The sequence below is a fragment of the Thermobia domestica genome, chromosome 7 (genome assembly GCF_964235325.1).
Source record: "Thermobia domestica chromosome 7, izTheDome1.hap1.1, whole genome shotgun sequence".
NCBI lineage: Eukaryota > Metazoa > Arthropoda > Insecta > Zygentoma > Lepismatidae > Thermobia > Thermobia domestica.
The window spans coordinates 280,417,523-280,439,981 of NC_137460.1; positions in this window are offsets into that span (position 1 = coordinate 280,417,523).

Consider the following 22,459-nt stretch of genomic DNA (forward strand, 5'->3'; position numbering starts at 1 on the left):
AATAACTACGAGTCCGCCACTCTATCCACCTAACCACGGAGGCAACGCTGTGTTTGCTCTTTTTTCTTAAGAAATAATCTTCATAACCATGGTGCGTATCGCTTCGAACCGTAAGATAAGAGTTTTTCTGTTTAATTCTATATTTTCGTACGACATGCTAGTTACAGAATCTAATTTATATTTGGTAGGCAATCTACACACTAGGTTTTAACCAATAAATGCAACATTTTACTCCACTATCCAGTTCCTTGATCCAACTCCTTGACTTCCCTACTGAATTCCCTCCGCAAATGTGCTGTGCTACTGAAAAAATCCCTAGAAAGCATCGCTGCCAGTATACACAAAACCGAGCATAATTTTGTTTTTTGCTTATATATTTATTATTTTATTATACTTTTTGAAAATATCTCCTTAGATGGATTGGTTTCTATTATCTCCACATAGTAATTAGTGAATTTTACCCATAAAATGGAATATATGCGAAAAACGTGAGTTGCAGTATACGCGCAATTTTTATTTCGCATGGGAGTACGTCCATCTGTATGTCAACAGCAAAACGGCAAAAGCTGTCAAGGATGGATTTAGCGTTCAAAACATATAGACAAACGGCCAAGGGGGTGATAACTCTCCCCCCTAGGGAACTTTTGCCACTATATTAGGAATGTTCCTTAGTGTCCCTAGAAACAAAAATTGTTGTTAGTCAACATATAATTGTAACACCTGGGTCCTGAGGTCCTTAACCCTTTAGCACCCGTGTATGTATACAGACATCGATGGGACCTCTCTAAATAACCGTAGATCAGACCGTTAGGGCGACACTGGAACACGTTATACCTCAATCGATTTATACGACTGTAGGCTTTCAGTTTACGTAATAAAATTGACATTTCTATGTACAAAGGAAAACTAATGGAGGGATATTTAACAAAATTTCCCCTAAAAACGCCCCTTCTTGCCATTCTTTTAGTTACTACGTGGCAACACTGCATACTACGTGAACAATTTAATGCATTTATGGATCCCATTTCATGCTTAACTTACACTGAAAATTTCATCTTGATCCAACAAATAGCAGCAGAGGAAAGTTTGTTCTTTTTATAGTTTTCACAAAGTTCATAACAATAGATATTCATGGAAGTACGAGTACTACTTTGTGTCAATATTCTGACCGTCGGTGCAACACTGGAACAAGTTATACCTCAACCGATTTGGAAGAGTGTAAGCTCTCAGTGTACGTAGCCAACGAGACATTTCTGCTTACAAAGATAAAATAATGGAGGGGTATTTAAGCAAATTTCCCTTAAAAAGTCCCTTCTCGCGATTCTTTTAGTTATTACGTGGCAACATTGCAAATCGGGGAATAAAAAATGTATTTAGGTATTGTGTTTTATGTTCAACTTAAACTGAAAATTTCGTCTTGATCCATCAAATAGCAGCAGAGGAGATATGTATTTTATATTCTTCACAGGGTTCATAATAATGGATTTTCATGGAAGTATGAGTATGACTTTTTGTCAATGTACAGTTATTACGTGGCAACACTGCAAACTGCGTGAATAATAAAATGTAATTATGTGTTCTATTTTATGTTCAACTGAAACTGAAACTTTTGTCTTGATTCATCAAACAGCAGCAGAGGAAATATGAATTTAAAGTCTTCACAATTTTCGTAATAATTGATTTCCATTTAGGTATGAGTATGACTTTGTGTCAATGTTCCGTTTTATTTTTCTATAGAAAACAAGTGATACAAATTATTTTATTCGATTTTCTCATTAGTTGTATTACGACATATCCCAGTACCGAGAAATCCCCCAGGAAGGTTTTATGGTTTGTTGGTCCGTGGTATAATAGAAAACAATTTCAAAGCAATAATTTTACTGTTGTTCGATTACATTATGTTCCTTTGAAAATACTTGTTGTTCTGCTATTCTACAATGAATACACTTCTAAACATGCCTGCTGGTATGTGAAGTTATTAAACAGCTCTCGAACGTATTGCTTAGAGCATGTATCCTTATTGCATGTGCACATATATAATCGCACTTAATATAGTATGCAATATGTAGTTTTTTAACTGCCGTAATATTAAATAATTTGTTATATTCTTTGTGTTCTTGTCTGTCTGTAAGTTGATAATAGTAGCACATTCGCCCTGAAATCACGTGTTCTCAGTTATACTGGAAAAGAATGACAAACAAAAAGAAGCCAGTCAGACAGACGACAATTTCAACAAGAAAAATGATTACTGTAATGAAAAATTGAAAATCCTGTGTAATACACTACGCATAAAACGAAACTGACACGAGGACGATAAATTTCATTAAAAAACCTTCCGTATGAACTTTCAGGTCAAAGTACTGCGGCAAGAGACTGACACTGCAAAGCTGCATCGCTCAACATCAAATTGCATCCAAATTCCTACAGAACACGACACAAACAAACATGGTCTATCCCTGGGACTACCAAAATTTCACAAAATTACCACGATTGCTAAGTCAGTCTGCTGAATCCTGTGTAGCGAAAAGTTGTACACTCTTAGTGCATAATTCACCATATTTATAGAGTACTGCTATACGGCAATATGTAGCAGAGATCGTGTTTAACGAGGAGCAGTGCGTATTTGGCCAGAACTAGAGCTAAAATGGTAATGACGAAAAAAGAGAAAGGATGTTTCATGGGAAACTCTGTTGACATGTGTTACTAGAATAGTTGAATGTGTCATTAAAGAAACACCTATTCGATAGGAAGACGAATCATTAGTGTTTCAGATTCAAGAAGTGGATTTCATAGCAGCCGAAATGATGTACCAAATTTCACAGAAGTAAATCCCCACGCTGAGCGGGTTTGCATATCCAGGCTCCTAACTATGAAAATATTTACGATCACTCCAACCCCAATCATTTCACAGATTCAACCTGTTGTATAAAAGTTATTAGGACATAAAAGTGAATGTAATTTATACGAAAAACCCTTTTATGCATTGCAAGATCTGTAACGTCCAAATATTCACCACAAACTTATAGTTGTATCGACATAAACAAAACAAAAAAGTGTGGAGCAGGAAACCACTTTACAACACAAAAGTCAAAAGAGGTCACTGAAGAAATACGAACTGGTCGAGCGGTTTGGGTGACTAGTCTGTCAATCAGAAGTTTATGTGTTCAAACCCTGTAGAAAATATTCGTTTTGTTTTTTTCTTAAAAGTGTGTTCCTATTTTCATCAGAGGACTGAGAACATTTCTTTGAATAAATCTTTGGAAATTACTTTTCTCTCAAATTCGATTAGAAGCGAACATTATATGAATTGCTAATCTAAAATCCACAGCTGAGAACAAAATATTAAGTATGTTCAATATGTCATTATTATCATTTGATTTGTAATTGAAAAGTAATTATAAGCATTGACGATTTCAGAAGATTCTCCCCGGTAATGGTCAAGATATGAATGAGAAAAAACTGATAAAACATTATTAGTCTACTTTGAGCATGATCGAAAATAACTTATGGCCACGAAGGGGAAATTTATGTCGACAGGGTCTCAAATTCTCCGACGGGTCATGACCTGAAATTATCATTGTTTGAAAGGTTTCCTTAACAAATAGAATATTATATTTATTTCTCCTTCTACGTTTTGAAATGGAAAAATCATAATTTTAAATAGAATTATAATACGATAAGCATAAAGATTTATACAACTAATGAAGTAAATATCCTTGTGTAAGTTATCGATTTCTATTCGGATTAAAACTCGAATATTCGTTTGCATCACACTTTAAAGTAAATCCTCTCTATATATAGTTCCTACTGGAAAGCATGCTTAACTCCAATTACTTAATCAATATTTTTAATAATATATTTTTATTGTAATACTCTTACTATTCAATGTTGTATGCACTTAATTTCCCAAAGCAAAACCTCACAAATGTATAATTGACTAGTAAATATTATCAAATAAATTATCATTTAGTTTACGTAAACATTGCATCGCCTGATTTGAAACTTCGTATTTTAAATAATAATAATAATAATAATAATAATAATAATAATAATAATAATAATAATAATAATAATAATAATAATAATAGTAGTAGTAGTAATAAAATCATAGCCATATCTTTATCAGAATTTCAGGCTTAGTCAATAAATGAATTCAACATAGTCTCTATTCGAAGCTCTATTTAATCGAATCAGATAGAAATACGAAGAACTTCGAGAACAGGTAAAAATGTTACTTTGGTGGGTTTGAAAGTAACTTTTAAGTATTTTTTTTTTTAACAATTACAGACAAATGCCTTGGACACTATTTTCTTTTCTTTAAGTTAACTGATTCACCGAACGTATCTGACATATGAGTAACTTGTCTCTATTTTCTACTCGGTTATACACGTTTTACAATCTTTTCCATTAACCTTGAACGACAAGAACACGAACACAAAAACATCCACGTAGGTATGACAGTTAAAATTCCTAACTTCCCCCACGGGGAATCGAACCCGGAACCACATACACCTGCGGCACACGTGCTAGCCACTAGACCAGCGTGAAGAACAAATAAAATGTATTTTGTAGTGTCTGAAGTTTATAGCTATTTCACCCTGTTGTAGTATGTCTATTGATTTTTTAATGTTTACCGTATTCGTTACTTTGAGGAATGATATATATTATTGATATAGGTTTTATTACATATTCGGCCATAAATATTATATAAATTATCAGAATTATTCATGATCTTCCATGGAAATTCACTGGTGCATGCGCAGTAGACAGACAGTGTAATTGGAAGATGAGTTCAACAGAGATTATAGGGCTATATTCCGCCGATTATATTTTATTTAATAACTATTTAGAAGAGATAACGAAAACGAGTCTACATAATGAAGATGGAATTTCCGTAGAAGATAGAATGGTGAGGTGTATACGGTTTGGGGTTGATATGGTTGTTGTTGTGGAATCTAAAAAGAAAATTAATAAGATGTAGAAAACTTGAGAAAGGCTTGTGAAGAATATGGGATGAAAATAAATGTTAGAAAGACAAAATCCATGGTGATTGAAACGAAGCGATCGGTGTGAAATATAGAAGTAGGAGCGGGAAAAAACAACAAGTGATTAGTTTTCGATATCTGAGTACTATTACTAGTGATGATTTGACATGCGAACGTGAAATAAAAGCAAGGATAGAAATGGCGAAAAGAGCCTTTAGGATGGAGGAGATAGTATTTTGAGGGGTATGGTGGCAGGGAAGAGAGGGAGAGGACGAATTAGACTATATAGAAACAGAATTAGGCTATTGGCGATATCAAAACAGAAAAATCGTATGTGAAGATGGAGAGGTTAACAGAAGATCGTGGAGCATGGCAGCTTCTCAGCTGCGGTAAGTGACCCGCTGGTAATGGCGGAATACTTCTGATATAATGATACTGATGATGCACAGTAGGAACAGAAATATCCACTTTACTGTCATTGCTAATACGAATCACAATGCAAATTTCTACAGGTTGTCAAAATACCTCGCTCTAAAAGCTGTAGAAAACTATCTGTTACTATGCGAGGGAAAATCATAGGTCGAGCAACAATTAGACAAATTGCCATTCAGATAGCTAGGGGTATGAGCTGTGACGAGAAAACAGTGAAGAAATTGATTTAGCGGTATGAAGAAGGTAGTGAATATTTCACATCTTGGCCAAGAAGTAGGAGACCAATAATAATAATAATAATAATAATAATAATAATAATAATAATAATAATAATAATAATAATAATAATAATAATAATAATAATAATAATAATCATCATCATCATCCCAGGAATTTATATTTATTTCCAGCAAAACTTTTGCATACCCTCCTAGTGCAATATGATGTTTTTGTAAAAGCGGCAATTATAAAATTGTCAAGCTGAATTTGAAAGTCATAATAAGTAGTGTTTTATTTACTTATTGCACAATTCTTTTATGCCAGTAGCTTTCGCCACCTTACTCGCTCTTCATGCTTACTCAGGAGGAAGTTGCAGGTCCCTAGGTTGGGAACTACTGCTTTCCACCAAGGAATTCAGACAGCCTGTTAGAAATTTGCGTTCTGACCAACATCAGAAAATTGTGTTCTTCTGTTTCTACTGCGCATGCACCAGTGAATTTCCATGGAAGATCATGAATAATTCTGATAATTTATATAATATTTATGGCCGAATATGTAATAAAACCTATATCAATAATATATATCATTCCTCAAAGTAACGAATACGGTAAACATTAAAAAATCAATAGACATACTACAACAGGGTGAAATAGCTATAAACTTCAGACACTACAAAATACATTTTATTTGTTCTTCACGCTGGTCTAGTGGCTAGCACGTGTGCCGCAGGTGTATGTGGTTCCGGGTTCGATTCCCCGTGGGGGAAGTTAGGAATTTTAACTGTCATACCTACGTGGATGTTTTTGTGTTCGTGTTCTTGTCGTTCAAGGTTAATGGAAAAGATTGTAAAACGTGTATAACCGAGTAGAAAATAGAGACAAGTTACTCATATGTCAGATACGTTCGGTGAATCAGTTAACTTAAAGAAAAGAAAATAGTGTCCAAGGCATTTGTCTGTAATTGTTAAAAAAAAAATACTTAAAAGTTACTTTCAAACCCACCAAAGTAACATTTTTTTTTTACCTGTTCTCGAAGTTCCTCTTCGTATTTCTATCTGATTCGATTAAATAGAGCTTCGAATAGAGACTATGTTGAATTCATTTATTGACTAAGCCTGAAATTCTGATAAAGATATGGCTATGCTTTTACTACTACTACTACTACTACTACTATTATTATTATTATTATTATTATTATTATTATTATTATTATTATTATTATTATTATTATTATTATTATTTAAAATACGAAGTTTCAAATCAGGCAATGCAATGTTTACGTAAACTAAATGATAATTTATTTGATAATATTTACTAGTCAATTATACATTTGTGAGGTTTTGCTTTGGGAAATTAAGTGCATACAACATTGAATAGTAAGAGTATTACAATAAAAATATATTATTAAAAATATTGATTAAGTAATTGGAGTTAAACATGCTTTCCAGTAGGAACTATATATAGAGAGGATTTACTTTAAAATGTGATGCAAACGAATATTCGAGTTTTAATCCGAATAGAAATCGATAACTTACACAAGGATATTTACTTCATTAGTTGTATAAATCTTTATGCTTATCGTATTATAATTCTATTTAAAATTATGATTTTTCCATTTCAAAACGTAGAAGGAGAAATAAATAAAATATTCTATTTGTTAAGGATACCTTTCAAACAGTGAAGATTTCAGGGCATGACCTGTCGGAGAATTTGAGATCCTGTCGACATAAATTTCCCCTTCGTGGCCATAAGTTATTTTCGATCATGCTCAAATGGACTAATAATGTTTTATCAGTTTTTTCTCATTCATATCTTGACCATTACCGGGGGAGAATCTTCTGAAATTGTCAATGCTTATAATTAGTTTTTCACTACAAATCAAAGGATAATAATGACATATTGAACATACTTAATATTTTGTTCTCAGCTGTGGATGTTAGATTTGCAATTCATATAATGTTCGCTTCTAATCGAATTTGAGAGAAAAGTAGTTTCCAAAGATTTATTCAAAGAAATGTTCTCAGTCCTCTGATGAAAATAGGAACACACTTTTAAGAAAAAAAACAAAACAAAACGAATATTTTCTACAGGGTTTGAACACATAAACTTCTGATTGACAGACTAGTCACCCAAACCGCTCGACCAGTTCGTATGCCTTCAATAACCTCTTTTGACTTTTGTGTAAAGTGGTTTCCTGCTCCACACTTTTTTTTTATTTTGTTTGTTTGTTTATGTCGATACAACTATAAGTTTGTGGTGAATATTTGGACGTTACAGGTCTTGCAATGCATAAAAGGGTTTTTCGTATAAATTACATTCAATTTTATGTCCTAATAACTTATATACAACAGGTTGAATCTGTGAAATGATTGGGGTTGGAGTGATCGTAAATATTTTCATAGTTAGGAGCCTGGATATGCAAACCCGCTTAGCGTGGGGATTTACTTATGTGAAATTTGGTACCGTAACATGTACCAGATCGTCGAGCTGAAAGTGTTCATGGGAGAAACATTTCTAAGGATAAATTCATTGAATACGCAGTGCAAAGAGGGAGATCTCTTTATGCTATTCGAATGAAATCTATCAATGATGAACATGAAATCAGAGCAAACAAAATATACACCTGCGTTTCAAAGAAGCTAAGCAACATTTTCAGAAACAAAAACTTTATTGTGAAACTACTTTGTTAAAGAAACCTGCATTCAATGTTTAATTGTAAATTTGGTGATTCTGTGGAAACTGAAATTGTTTGAATTTTTCTTCAACAGAAATCATGTGAGGCACGCACGTACGCAGGAAGGGTAAGTGCCCCTGGTTCGATTTCACGCCATGTGAATTTGTGATGATCAACATTACGTTTTTGTATTTTTTCTGAGTTTTCCTATTTCCTTTTATATTCTTATTTCACGATGTCATTGAAAACCATTCACTATCATGGATTATCGATCTCTTTTAACTTCTACAAGGCATACAGTAATCATGGTTCAGAAAAGTAGGAATTTAATTTTCTACAATAGAATCTACAATAATAAGTGAAAAATAAAAAGCCGAAACGACAGTGTGTAACTATTCCCACGCTTTCTATCCTCAGAATTTGTTTCGAAATTACCGAAACGATACCGAAAGAAGATCAAGAATAATATTCTGAACGAGACGCTTTTCGACTCGAGACGAGACTAAAACCGCTGTTGTTTTGACTTGTCTTGTTTCATTTTCATCCCTGGCTATTTACCTTCGCCTACTCGCTAGTCTTATTATTTTAAAAACAGTTGGAATGTAGGAAAATATTATTGTAAAATATCGTCTAGAATGTATGCTAATATGTGTAACTAATAATCATAGGCGTAGCTATGGGGTGTGCTGAATGTGCCTTTACACACACACAAATAAAATGGTTTGAACCTATTATCTTCAAAGGTCATGTAAACTAAAACGCTTTTTGTGATTCGTCAATTCATTATGTTTTATTTTATTATTTCTAATACATTTAAAATTCAATAAAAATAGCACGTGGAAATGTTATGGTAAGATACGGTCGAGTTTAGTTACCTTTGTACAAATCCATTGAAAAAGTTATTTAATTTCCTACGCGCACACCCATATGAAAAGTTATGTTTTGTCTTTGATACACTCATATGAAAGATCCTGGTTTAATTACGTTTGGTAGACCCGTATAAAAATTCTGCTTTAATTAACTCTGCGCACACCCAAATAAAAAGTTCCGGCTACTCCTATGTAATAATGTAATTTATTAGAAGTTTTAGTACATACAAAACAAAGCACATCAATTGATTTTGCGCACCAGTATGTCCGTATTCCACAACTCAGAAACTTCAATGTCAACGTCCATTTACCAGCAGTGTATCGTACTAATGTTTAGGTCTAACAACTCATACTTTTACTTCATGTGTCTACACACAAAACTCATTTACGGCTAGTGATACGTTAGTTTGTGTGAGATCGAGTTATTATATATTAAAATATTAAATACCACATAAAACAAACTAACTTCGATGCACTATAGGCGTTAAAGATTTGCAATTAAGATGTTTCTGGTTTGAATTCTGCGGTAAATCATCTCGAGTTCTATTTTCTGGTTTTACGCGGTTCCACAAGGGCTATTTAGGAACCTTAAATACATAGCCACCAGAAGAAGCGACTTTCCTCCACATACTGAATACTTAATATATAAATCAAGAAGAATGTAGTGAAAATTCGGTGAAAACTGGAAATATCAACATATTTTCCTTTTCTTGCATTAATATATGCATCGCGGGTGCTTTATTTGAACCTGCCGTAGAACATCATATTGCTGTTATTATGTTTCATTACAGTTTAGCGTGATCCTTTTCAATACTGAGATTACATCAGGTAAGATCTACATAAAGAGGGATTCGAATCATTACTCAAGATTCTATCTAAGTCAAGTACTCTCACGAGAATCGAAACTGGAACGATGTAGAAACATAAGCGCTAGCGACTTGGCTTTTGTTGCACCGTCTTACTGTATTCAGAATGAAAAGACATACGTGATCTTAATAAATATTTAGTATTTAGTTTTCTATATTTTTTTTTGGTTTACCAAAACTCCTTTATATATTTACCATATCCGTGTGTGTGTCTCTGATAATTAATTAGCAAAAGCTACCCAATGAGTTCAGTTGACTTCAGTTCAGCGTCTCCTTCACCACCAAGGCTATATGAGACGAGAATCAGTTTAACGTAAGAGCCGATCCACATGAGCTCCCAACGAGGATGAACCGCACCAAAGGCATATAGTAACAATATAACACATAGCTAGAATATTAAGCATCACATATTATAATTTATATTATTATGAAGATAAGTTTGCTTTTTCAAATTCAAGAATTGAATCCAGTAATTGACTCTGAAGACACGACAGCGTAAAAATGTTGATGTAGATATGAAAACCATCCCTGATACGTGAGTCTAAATACAATAAAACCTGTTAACTCGGCCACCTTTTTAAGTTAGCCATCTCTGTAACTTGACACTGTCTTTAAGGAACCAGCATTTTACATAACATTACTTGTTACTCTGCAAGTTAGCCACCTGTCTAAGTTGAACGTTTTTGATATACGACTTGTTTTTGATATACGATATACGGCTTGTAATATACGACTTAAAAAATTATTTACTTGAAAAAAAAAGTGTTTACATCCTTTCTCTTTCAAACAACGTCTTTATCCTTTCGAAACGTGCTTCTTTACTTATATGGTGAAGTATATCTACGTACTTCTTGTTAAAAAATATCGAAGAATTACTATTTGTTCCTCCGTAATTCACATTATATTACCTGTTTCATTTCCGCGTTACTGCAATGCAATACTCACGGAAGAACACTTACGGACACTCTTCACTAAGTGTATCTACGTACCTTTAGTGGCGCCATACATCATATACATCCTTTAAACACAAACTTGGAGGAATAAAATCATGTATTACTATATGTCTAATGTTGTACTGAACACTAGACACATATAAACACTTACAACGTAAAAACTACATATTAATAATAATAATAATAATAATAATAATAATAATAATAATAATAATAAACATTTGAAATAAATTTTCAAGAAAACTTTTCTTCCGATTTTACCATCGCATTTCGAAGAAAGTATATATTTTATTTATCTATGTCAGACAAACTGTATTTTCTTCACATAAATGTGTCTTGGAACTAGTCCACATCTCATTAAAGTACGAGTTTAGATGAAGATCCTACACCAATCCTGAACCAGGGACAATAAGCATAAGCTTGGTCCTGGTTGTATTTACTGTACTATCTGTGAAATTTAAAAGTTGAAATTAAGGATTGGTTTTCTTCACATTCTTTTACAGAGGTAGCACCCTCGTGATCAGATGCTAGTTTCTCTGCTTACAAGAATGTACAACATACTGAACATACGTTCGCGAAATTGTGAATGAAGCCTGAAAGAGTCAATTAACTGCAACAAACGTGATCTTCATTTGAGGTTTTCATAGTAATTAAAAATTAAAATCTTAAAAATAAAATATATACTCCACTTTAAACTTTAGTATACATTCAAGAATATACGAAACTCATTCACCCAGTGATTAACCAAACCAGAAGTCCCACACCTCATAAATTTAACTCCTCAACTGAATATCATTCTACACTAAACCATGCCAACTTGGACTGTTACAGCTCATTCTTAGAGTATCGTATTGTATAATATTATCTTGTTGTTTTTGACACAACAACCTTTTACAAAGATTTTACAGTTCACATGCATATTACTGACGCAAGAGACGTGACCCGCCTATCGTAGGCATATCGATTTCATTATTTGTGTAAAAATGTGTGATGTCTTTCTACTGTAAATGTTTACTATATATATAGCATGTAAGCTTTCTTTCTTTCATCTCACGATAAGTAAGTTATTCAAAATTTAACGTCCTTTTGCTGATTGTTAATAACCTTTTTTTATCCCTTTCAGCCCTGACCTGCACAATTGTGCAGGTAGATAGATTCACCAATATATACAATACCGGCCGAACATGCACAATAGTGCAGGCTAATTTTTGCGAAACCTAATAGTTTAAAAAAATCATGTTTATGATCATTAGTAGATTAAACTAGATTATGGAAACCAAGATTCTTTCTTTCTATTTTTTGGGATAAAAGAAATGATCATCCATTTCTCAATCTGGTCTTGAATTGTTCACAGTTCAAATGAGATTTTGTAAAGCCGGTCAACAGATATTTTCTACTTCCTGATCGATTGTATGTCAAACTGTAGCTAGGTGATACGTCTACTCTAACAACTAAATTTATTCCATTGATTAGAGCAACAGCCAACAATTACAAAAATTATTATACATCAAAGCAAATTTCTCCTGCAAAGTATTACTACTGGTTATTACCTTTAGAATTTTACAAACTAGTAAGCTTTGGGGACACACATATCAACTGAAGTCTGCCGAACCGGACGAAACTTCACTGACATAATTATTCATGCACTAAGGGATATATCATTATATACCAAAAAATTGACTCAAACTGGAATCAAAGACATGACTTAAGGTTTTGTAAGTTCTGAGTTGTACCAGAGAGCTTATATCTTGTGATTTTATTTATATGGTATTTAGTAGTGGGAAAAAAGTGGGATAATATTGCATACAAATGCAAAAAGGAAATAAAGAAGAGTTTAAAAAGGAGGTGGGCTGATAAGGGCCATTTTTCGCCCATCAGGCCCGAGATGTGAAATGCATGGTTTCCAATAGTATACCTCATAAAAATAAGAAAACAAATATATTTTGATGGAAAGAGCTATAAATGAGAGGTAAAAAAAAAAATAAAAAATAAACAAAGACGTAAGTCGTGTGCTAATGAGGAACATAAACACTAATGTCATGAGTTGGAATCAGATAAAGCAATAGTAAATAGAACACTAACGGCAAGAATAAGAAGAATAAAGTCTACTACGACTATGAGATCAATATATTATATCGGAAATAATCAAGCATAGATAATAATCAGATAACTGGAGACACTTGTAGCTAGTTTGCAGATTAGGCATCGTGCTTGCTGTCGTCATCCGAATCGCCACTGGACCATCGCGCAGCGGCGACATCTTGTAGTGTATGAGTATATTCTAGACTTGGTTTCTTAACTGCGGTGGAATTGTGGCGCCAGTAAGCCAGAAACCATAGTACGGAAGCAACATGCTCACAACATCCGACGACACGTGCGTCTATTTTACATTGACAGTACCACTGAACTCGGAGAACAGAAGCATCGTCATGATATATCTACAGAGACTACGTACCTTTGTCACTTAAGTGCTTGTGAGTGTAAGGATCGGAGACATCAGGTAACTATTTTTGGTCGTTGTTTTTCATCTTTCCTTCAGTATTGCAATATAACGTATCAATGACTTCCATCGGTACTTCATTGACGCGTGGTATGTATGATTCTTCGATATATATATATCTATTGCAGAATTTCATGCCATTCTGCGACTGGTTTTCCTGCTCGCACTTTTACTCATACCACTTTCAGAAATGAAACGCCTTCTCAATACTCCATAACGTGCTGTCTCTATTTTTGCTGCCCTACACACATATCCGCGCAAACAATACATTTTCTTTATATATTTTATTGGCATGCTGAGCATGTATTTTCAGTCACAATCGGTAACTTACATCAGAGCTGGAGTATCCAGTTGAACTCGTACATTACAGCGTATAAACGGTATTCATCGTCCTATACTCTCGCGCAATACATTTTGTTCTCTAATAGGTAGAAGGACACACTGAACCAAAATCAGTTAGTACTCATATCAAAGGTTACACAGCGTTATATTATGACGAGTCAGATTTATTTTGGTTTATCGACCCCTTCTTCCTATAAGCCTCCATCAAAGACAGCAAACATTACCAAAATGTCGCAAAACGCTGAAACGGACTCTTTTTGGGCACTCATTTCTATGACTTACTATTTTCATCATCACGTATCTATTATTTTTACATATGCAACATATCTTCTAGTATACAAATACATTGCAAACTTGTCGGAATCGGACACATCATTTTTCCGTTGTCTGATGGGCGAAAAATGGCCCTTATCCGCCCACCTCCTTTCTCAGAAATATTAAGTTTCTAAGACAACTACAATGAACAAGTTCAAAAAGTCACAAAATTCGTAAAATATTTGCATTTACGAACAACTGATACGGAGTTAGCGGAATGTGTGAAATAACCGACGTAAATGTCGGAATTGTAAAATCTGTTGTGGTTAAAACATACATCATTTGCTGGAAAACGCACAAAACCACACAAACACACAAAATAACAGCCTTGCCCAGTACTAAAATAATATTTTAAATCAGGATAAAGGTTAAAATTAATGGCAGTGAAAAAGAAAGTGTGAAGGCGGCATATTTTTTATTAACCATTCACATAACTTCTGCCAAATATCTGTTACATAGCTACAACTCTTTTATGCATGACTAAAGGTTTCAACTTGGTGAGGTTTATTAAAAATGTTATACAATACCCAAATTAAACAACTGAATATCGTTTCCGAGTATGAATCTAAGACATGCGAATGCGAATTCTATACTCAAACTTGAGGTAGTACATCTGTAACAATTTCTTCCGATATAGTAAGAAGATTAGAGAAGGAATCTGTTCCTTGGACGCGGGATCTATCTCAAAAAATCTCTTGCTAGTTATACGTTACTCCTTCACTTCTATAGAGATAAATGTTGAAAAAATTGTTAACTTGAAGCATTTCTAATTTGAATAGAAAGTTAAGGAAGAAGATAGAAGGTATCGTTGGGACGCTGAACCGATCGCAGAAGAGCTGCTCGATATCTTATACAGTTTTCCTCTATGAAAATTAGATAACAGTATTACTAATCACTTACTAAACAACAGCTACTACATACCTGTTACCATTTTCGTTTTGTGGCGATAAATGTTCAAACCGGAGATGGATAATTTTAACCAAGACCACTTTGAATTGAATTTCAACAGAAAAAATAAACATACTATTTGAATGCAGAATCGATTATAAGAAACTGCAACGTAATAGATTTTAGCATTCTATCTCTAAGAAAACAAATGTTGAAAATGGATGTAATAGTAAATTTGAACTACTTCCGTATTTGACATTGTCATGAATAGTCATTATATATTGTATTCAGACGCTCAATCGCTTGCAGAAAACTGATTCTGCTTATCTCCTTGTTCTACGGCAACGAAAGTTCAAAACTATATCGAATCGGATGGAACAGTAAATTTGAAAACCGTTCCTTTTTGGGAGAGCTCTGTGATAATCACGATATGTACAATTTAAAGGTTGAAATATTTCCAGAAAGCCGCACCTCGCTGTCTGTTACATTCTCAGTTCTGTAGGGATAATGTTGAAATCAGAAATGGCTAATTTGAAACGCTCGCGGTTTGAATAGAGAGTGGACGAAGGAGATGGACCTATTCTTGAGAAGATCAATCGGTTGTACGAAACCGTATCTCGATATCTCTAATCGCTCTGACTCTACAGAAATTAATATTGAAATTACCAGTGTAGAAAATTTCAACAACTTCCGATTTCGTAACGTACTGTTGGTTGTGGTGTGTCCACTACAGACCCACAATCAGTACACAAATCGTTTGTTAATGTCTGTTAAACTTTGCATCCTATGATGACAAATATTAACACCACAAATGGTTAATTTAAATCGCTCCGCTTTGAATAGGGCTTAGTGGAAAATGTGGAACCTTATCTTAGAACGCTCAGCTGATTGCAAAAACGCACCTCCATAACTCTTACCGCGATTATCGTACAGAAATAACCTAAGTTAATATTAAATTTGAGCCATTTCTTCTTTTGGTAGAGTGTTTTAGAGTCAGGTTTTGTTCGAAGCTCAATTGTTTTTTGAAAGACGTCTCCTTGCTATGTTTCCGTAGTATGGCGATAGAAGATCAAATTGGAAGTGGCTAGTATAACCTGGTTTGCTTTGATTAGGATTTCAGCACAGATGATGGAACCTATGCTTGCGATGCTTCATCCCATGCAAAAAGTCGCTTTCTGATAGCTTTTACAGTCTTCAACGGAGATCAATTTTGAAACCAGTAGTACTAGTAATATCCAGGATAGTAGCGATATGTTGTTTTGAAACGCTGAATTCTTGGCAGCAAACCGCTTCTCCTTTTCTGTTACCGTGCTCGTTCTACAGCAATATAGGATGATACCGGTACTGAAACTGGCAACAATACAGAATTGGGCCAGAGCCCATTTTGACAGAGCGTCTACCCAGTCGTTATGTGTTGAGTATAGACACAGAATCATTTGAAAGAATCACTTCTCGTTATCGTTTACCGTTCCGTTCCACTGTTTCATTAGTAAGTCTGAAACTAATGGCTAGTCTGAAGAAATTTCGGTTTCAGTATACGGTTAACCGAAAAAAAATTAATCTACTCGAGGGACGCTGAAAAATTTATAAGAAACACCATGATGAAAGCATTTACTGTTTATTCTACACGAAACTTACTTTTGAAATTAGAAGCAACAGTAAATTTGAACCATATTCGTTTTTCTGTAAGGCACATTGGATAGTAGTGAAATTGTGTTAAGACGCTGAATCGTTTGCAAACAAATACTTCTCGCTATATTACAATATTTGCTGTACAGCGATAAACGTTGAAATTTTAAATGGTTAAAAAGAACAAATTCAGGTTTGAATAGATAGTTAAGTAAGAACAAACCTATTACCATATAGTTAAAAAATATTCGTGATATAACGCTAGACTCGACACCAGTTTTGGAATTACAGATAATGTAAAAATGTGTGCTAGTCCAAATAAAACCAATACAAGTTTAACACAGATACTTTCTATATTTTATCAGAATAATAATCCATACGTCATTTTTGAAGAAAAAGAACTATTTGACAATGCGTGTACGTCCGGAAAACTGATGCCACCGGCACTAACAGTGAAGTGAGTGGAAGGTTTAGCTGCATAGCACACACTCGCAGTAACTTTCGGAATAAAGGAAAAATAACGCATTGGTGTAAAAAAAAAATGTGCTTTGGCATCGTTCTATATTTTCTGAAAACATATCCTTACCTAATCACCGCTAACCTATGAACACTAAATTTGAAATATATAAGTAATTTTTAACAAATATGAACATATAGAAATCCATCTTGAAGAAAATATAGGAACTGTAAGTATATATAACGAAACCTGGTTTAAACTACTTTAATCCATGAACACATGATCTAAGATAACATACATAAAATGAAAGAAAAGAAATATTCATAATATATGTGAAGATATAGAAACAGAAAGAAAAATGTTAAAACTGCTGTGACTTGAACCCCCGACCATTTATTACAGACATCAACGCGTTAACAATCTGACCACCGAATCAACCCTGTAAGTATTGGTTTATCCGTTGTATTTACTGTGCAAAAATGCGAAATTAAATCAAGATGTAAATTGTTTCGTACAAACATTAAGTACTATACAGAACATAACTCCTTAAAGACAATGTTTCGCCTATCACCGAACTAACGTTCGTTTTTTGGAATTTAAAAGAAATAGGACAATTTTAATTTTAAACTTTATTAACCAAGCCTCGTATATAGAGAAGCAATCTTGAATCTTTTTCCAGCAGTTTGGTATTTTGTACATTTGTGGTAGTAAGCATAGCTCCGGTGTTACAGCCATATATGGTCAAGAAACAGGAACCCTGATCACGTGACTCCTGCATTTCTGGTGACTGTTTATTTATATCTGACTTTCGGGATAATCATCCTCAGTTTACGCACTGTTATAACTAAAAGCTGATTGGACGATAATTCTGGTCCCGATGCTACGGGTGAAAATCGGGATTTTCGCGGCTGACCATATACAAGTTTTGATTTGTTAAAAGAACCTTCAGCGCTTTGTACGAACGCCTGGTCATCACTCGGAAGGGCACCCACGAAGGTGAGTGTGGTGCATTGTTCTAAACGCACGTTATACTCTTATGAGTGCTCCGATTGTACGGATTGAGCTTCGCAACCTAAATCGCAGTTTGCATACGTGAGAGCCAATTTTTTTAGTTTATCGTCAGTGATTGTACGATATTTGCATACGCATCCGGGTAAAATATATTTTTTTTAATATTGTGCAGAAATCAGCACTGAAGTGACTAGTACATATGTGTTAGCACCCTACCATTAGTTTGTAATCTCAGTTTTGTGTGACAACCTCTAGCTCCGAATCATTGAAAAGGAATGAATAATTGTGCCCACTTCGACGATCGCTAATTACTATAAGCAGAAGACTCCAGCTGACCCTTGGGATTATCTGTTGTGGAACGCCTGAGATCCTTATAACTGCAACTCCTCTAAAGCAATTGACCGGTCGAAGGTTATTGTAAGTAACTGAAGTCTTAATTTATCAATTGTGCCACACAGATGCATGTATAAAAAGAAAATAAGATAAAAACGGAAACAAAACAAGTCAGAACGGCCGTAAACATATACAGTAAAAGCTACTTGTTCATTTGTAATCTTCTGATTTTATTTTAATTTGTATGAATTACATTCAGTATTATTACATTTTCTATACACTTTTACCAGGTTTTGGGATTTGCATCGCAAGATAATTTTAGTTTATTAATATCTGAGCTTAATTTGATCATTTGCTCACTTTTCCATTCTTATGGTATCTATGTTTTGTCTACCGTTCTCCCCAAATTCGGTTTATGACTGCTATACAGCTGAAACTTATACTAGCTATACTGCTATTACTTTTACTATTAAAATAACTACTTCCAAACTAAGGTACTCTTTATTTACGGATACGGGTACATGCACACAAACTTCAAAAGTGCTTTACTAATTTTTATCCCCATGCTACTAATTAATATTCTTCACAGTACTTCTAACTAGCCCACTTGCATACTCCAACTTCATTCTTGCTCCCACGAACTCTTTGACCCATGCCAAAGCCGGCCATCCTCATGCTCATCACAGACTATTGACAGTAGTGTCACACTCTTCACAGACTATATGCTATACCACATTCTCCACAGATTACTCACTATTTAACTCTTCCACATTCTTCACAGATTATTCACTATTTCACTCTTCCCCCGTTTTTTTTACAATGACAATCTATTAGGTGGTCTCCTGATCCTTCCGGATCTTCTTGGTAGCTGCCAATCTTGCTGCTCTACTGATGTTCTGACACCTCCTGGATATCTTGTTGGTAGCTTCCTATCTGGGTCTCGTACTGGTGTTCTGCCATCTTCTGGGTGTTGTCTTGGTAGGTGTTGGTCTTGCTCTCTGACTGATGTTCTGAATTTATGTTTGGACTTCTAGGAAGTTGTACGTGTTGTATATCTTCCACTGCTGCGTTTGTGAGCGGGTTTTTCCGGCAAAGAAACCATATGTCCTCCTGACATTTTCTTGGCATGTTATCTTCTTGGTTTCCCTTTGCTTGCGGAAAAAATATTTGATGTCGATGGCACTTCCGTATTTTTCCTTGTATTCTTACCAAAAACACGACTGGGCTCACCTGCCTGACCAGTTCGGCTTTGATAAACTTAGGAAAACGATCGCGATAGTTCTTCACCCAGACCACTTCATTCTTTTCTTGTTGCTCCACTTCTTTCTTGTCTTTCTTGCCGCGTTCAAACACTCCCTTCTGTACAACATTAAACATTGTGCGTGGTTGGAAATTTAACATCAATTCCGCTGGTGGTTTCCCTGTTGCCTTACTCGGTGTGAATCGAAGCATGTATAATATTTCTTTCAGCTTATGCTCTCCTAATCTACGGTTTCATGCATATTTATTGTCTAAAAACTGTTTTCTTAAAAGCTGCTTTACTGTCTGCACGGCTTTTTCAGCGATTCCATTGCTTTCTGGGTTGTATGGTGGGGTTAGCACTGCCTTGATGTCTCTTTCCTTTAGGTATGTCGTGAACTCAAATGATGTGAAAGGAGGTCCGTTATCTGATACTAAAGTCTTTGGATACCCGAAAATTTGAAAAAAATTCGTGTAACTTTTGTTTAGTTTCAGATGCTGTCGTTGAATTTACATTCCACACTTGGATCCATTTTGAATAACTGTCTACTAGCAGCAAAAATTTAGATCCCACACAATCAAAGTGATCTACATGCACTCTTCCCATCGGTTGTGCTTCTGCTTTCCAACTACTATATTGCTTTTTCGAGTTATTCCTATGCATGCTATTACACGTTTCACAAAATTCGCTCATTTTTTTGATATCACGGTCTAAACCTGGCCACCAAACTGCTTCCTTAGCTACACCCAGCATTTTCCAAGCACCTAGGTGATTCCTGTGTAACTGTTCCAGATACTTCTTCCTTAACTTATGTGGGAGTACAGTTTTGCCTTCCATAATCACACACTTGTTCACAACTGAAAGACTTTGCTTGTTAAAGAATGTTCTTAACTCTGTAGTATTATGTTCTTCCTTCAACTTCCTGGGCCAGCCTTTTATTATCCATTCTCTCACCTGACATAATTGTCGGTCTTCTTCCGATGCCTCCATGACTTCTTGGACCGTTAATGGTGCCAACATTATTTGGCTTATGAACTCTTTTTCGTCTATTTTTACATCCACTGGTGCCTCGTTAATCGGTAGTCTGGATAGGAAATCTGCTACTTCCACTTGCTTACTATAAAGGATTTTGAAGTCGTACGAAGACAAGAACAGCATCCATCGTTGGAGTCTTGGTGAAGCTGCGTCTGGAATAGCCTTTTCTCCGAATATGATCTTGACTGGCATAGAATCTGTAATAATTGTAAAACGTCTACCGAACAAATATTTATGAAATTTCTTTACTCCGTGTATTATCGCTAATGCTTCTCTTTCGAACTGGGCATAGTTACGTTCTGCATTGCTCAATGTTGCTGACGTACACGCTACCGTCTTCAACTTGTTATTCACTTTGTTACACAGCATAGCGCCGATTCCATCCTGTGATGCATCCGTAACGAGTACCACCTCTTCCTTCTCATCAAATGGGTGTAGTATTTCCGCCTTCTTCAGCAGTTCTTTCGCTTGTGTAAATTCTTGTGCATGTCGTTCATCCCAACACCATATGGCTCCTTTTCTTAGTAATGCATACAACGACGGAATTTTTGACGCTAAGCCAGGTAGTTGTCTATGGTAAAATGAAAGCATGCCTAGGAAGGCCTTCAGTTGCGTTACATTCGTCGGTTCGGGACATTTCATGATCGCTTCCACCTTATCTTCCATTGGTTTAATTCCTCCTGGACTAATATGATGTCCCAAATACTCTATTTCCTGTTTGAAGAAAACACACTTGTCTCCCCGCAGTCTGATATTCAGATCCTTGAACTTTTGTAGAAGTATCCGTGTCTTTTCGTAACAATCATTCGTATCTTTTCCCCATATTATCACATCATCCAAGAAACATGCAGCCCACGGTAAATCTTGTAACACTGACTCCATAAACTTTTAAAAAATTTGTGCTGCACAGCTCAACCCAAATGCTAGTCTTTTGTGTTGGTACAAGCCCCAAGGTGTGTTCAGCGTCATGTATTTTAATGAATTTTCATGGATCAACAATTGTTGGTACGCCTGCTTTAAATCACACAATACGAAACAATGGGCACCCTTCAACTTGTTCATTAAGTCTTCAATGCGTGGTTGTGGGTACGATACGTTTTCCAGAACTTTGTTTACCGTCACGCGAAAGTCCCAGCATAACCTGATGCTTCCATCTTTTTTTCTCGCTAATACGAATGGCGTCGCCCAATCGGAATAATCCACTTGCGTCAAAATACCTTGTTGCACCAACTTGTCTAACTCATCTTTCACTTGTGGTTTCAAACTTAACGGTATTTCGTATGCCTTCTTGAAAATTGGTACCGCTTCTTCAGGGGTGCCCACAAGGGGGGGCTATGACGCAAAGTGCGTCATTGAAATATTTGGGGGGGGTAAAAATCTGTATAATATGTTTGAGGGAGTGTAAAAATTAATCGAAAAAAATATTTTTTCATGGAAGAACACCTACGGGTAGACAATTGGGGGGGGTGCGTCATGGACATAAGGGGGGGTGGGCACCACTGGCTTCTTCTTTCATTGGTAATACCAGTTTCTACCCTTTAGCTGGTGTGTTTAAGTCTCCCTCAAACACTTCTTTGAACTCATCTTTGATTTTACTTGCTAAGTTGTCAGCTACAGTTGCGTCATCTGTTCCTATCGAAGCAATATTACTACTAAACTGTTCTTTCCAACAAGGCCAAAGTATATTGATCCATGAACGTCCCACAATTGGT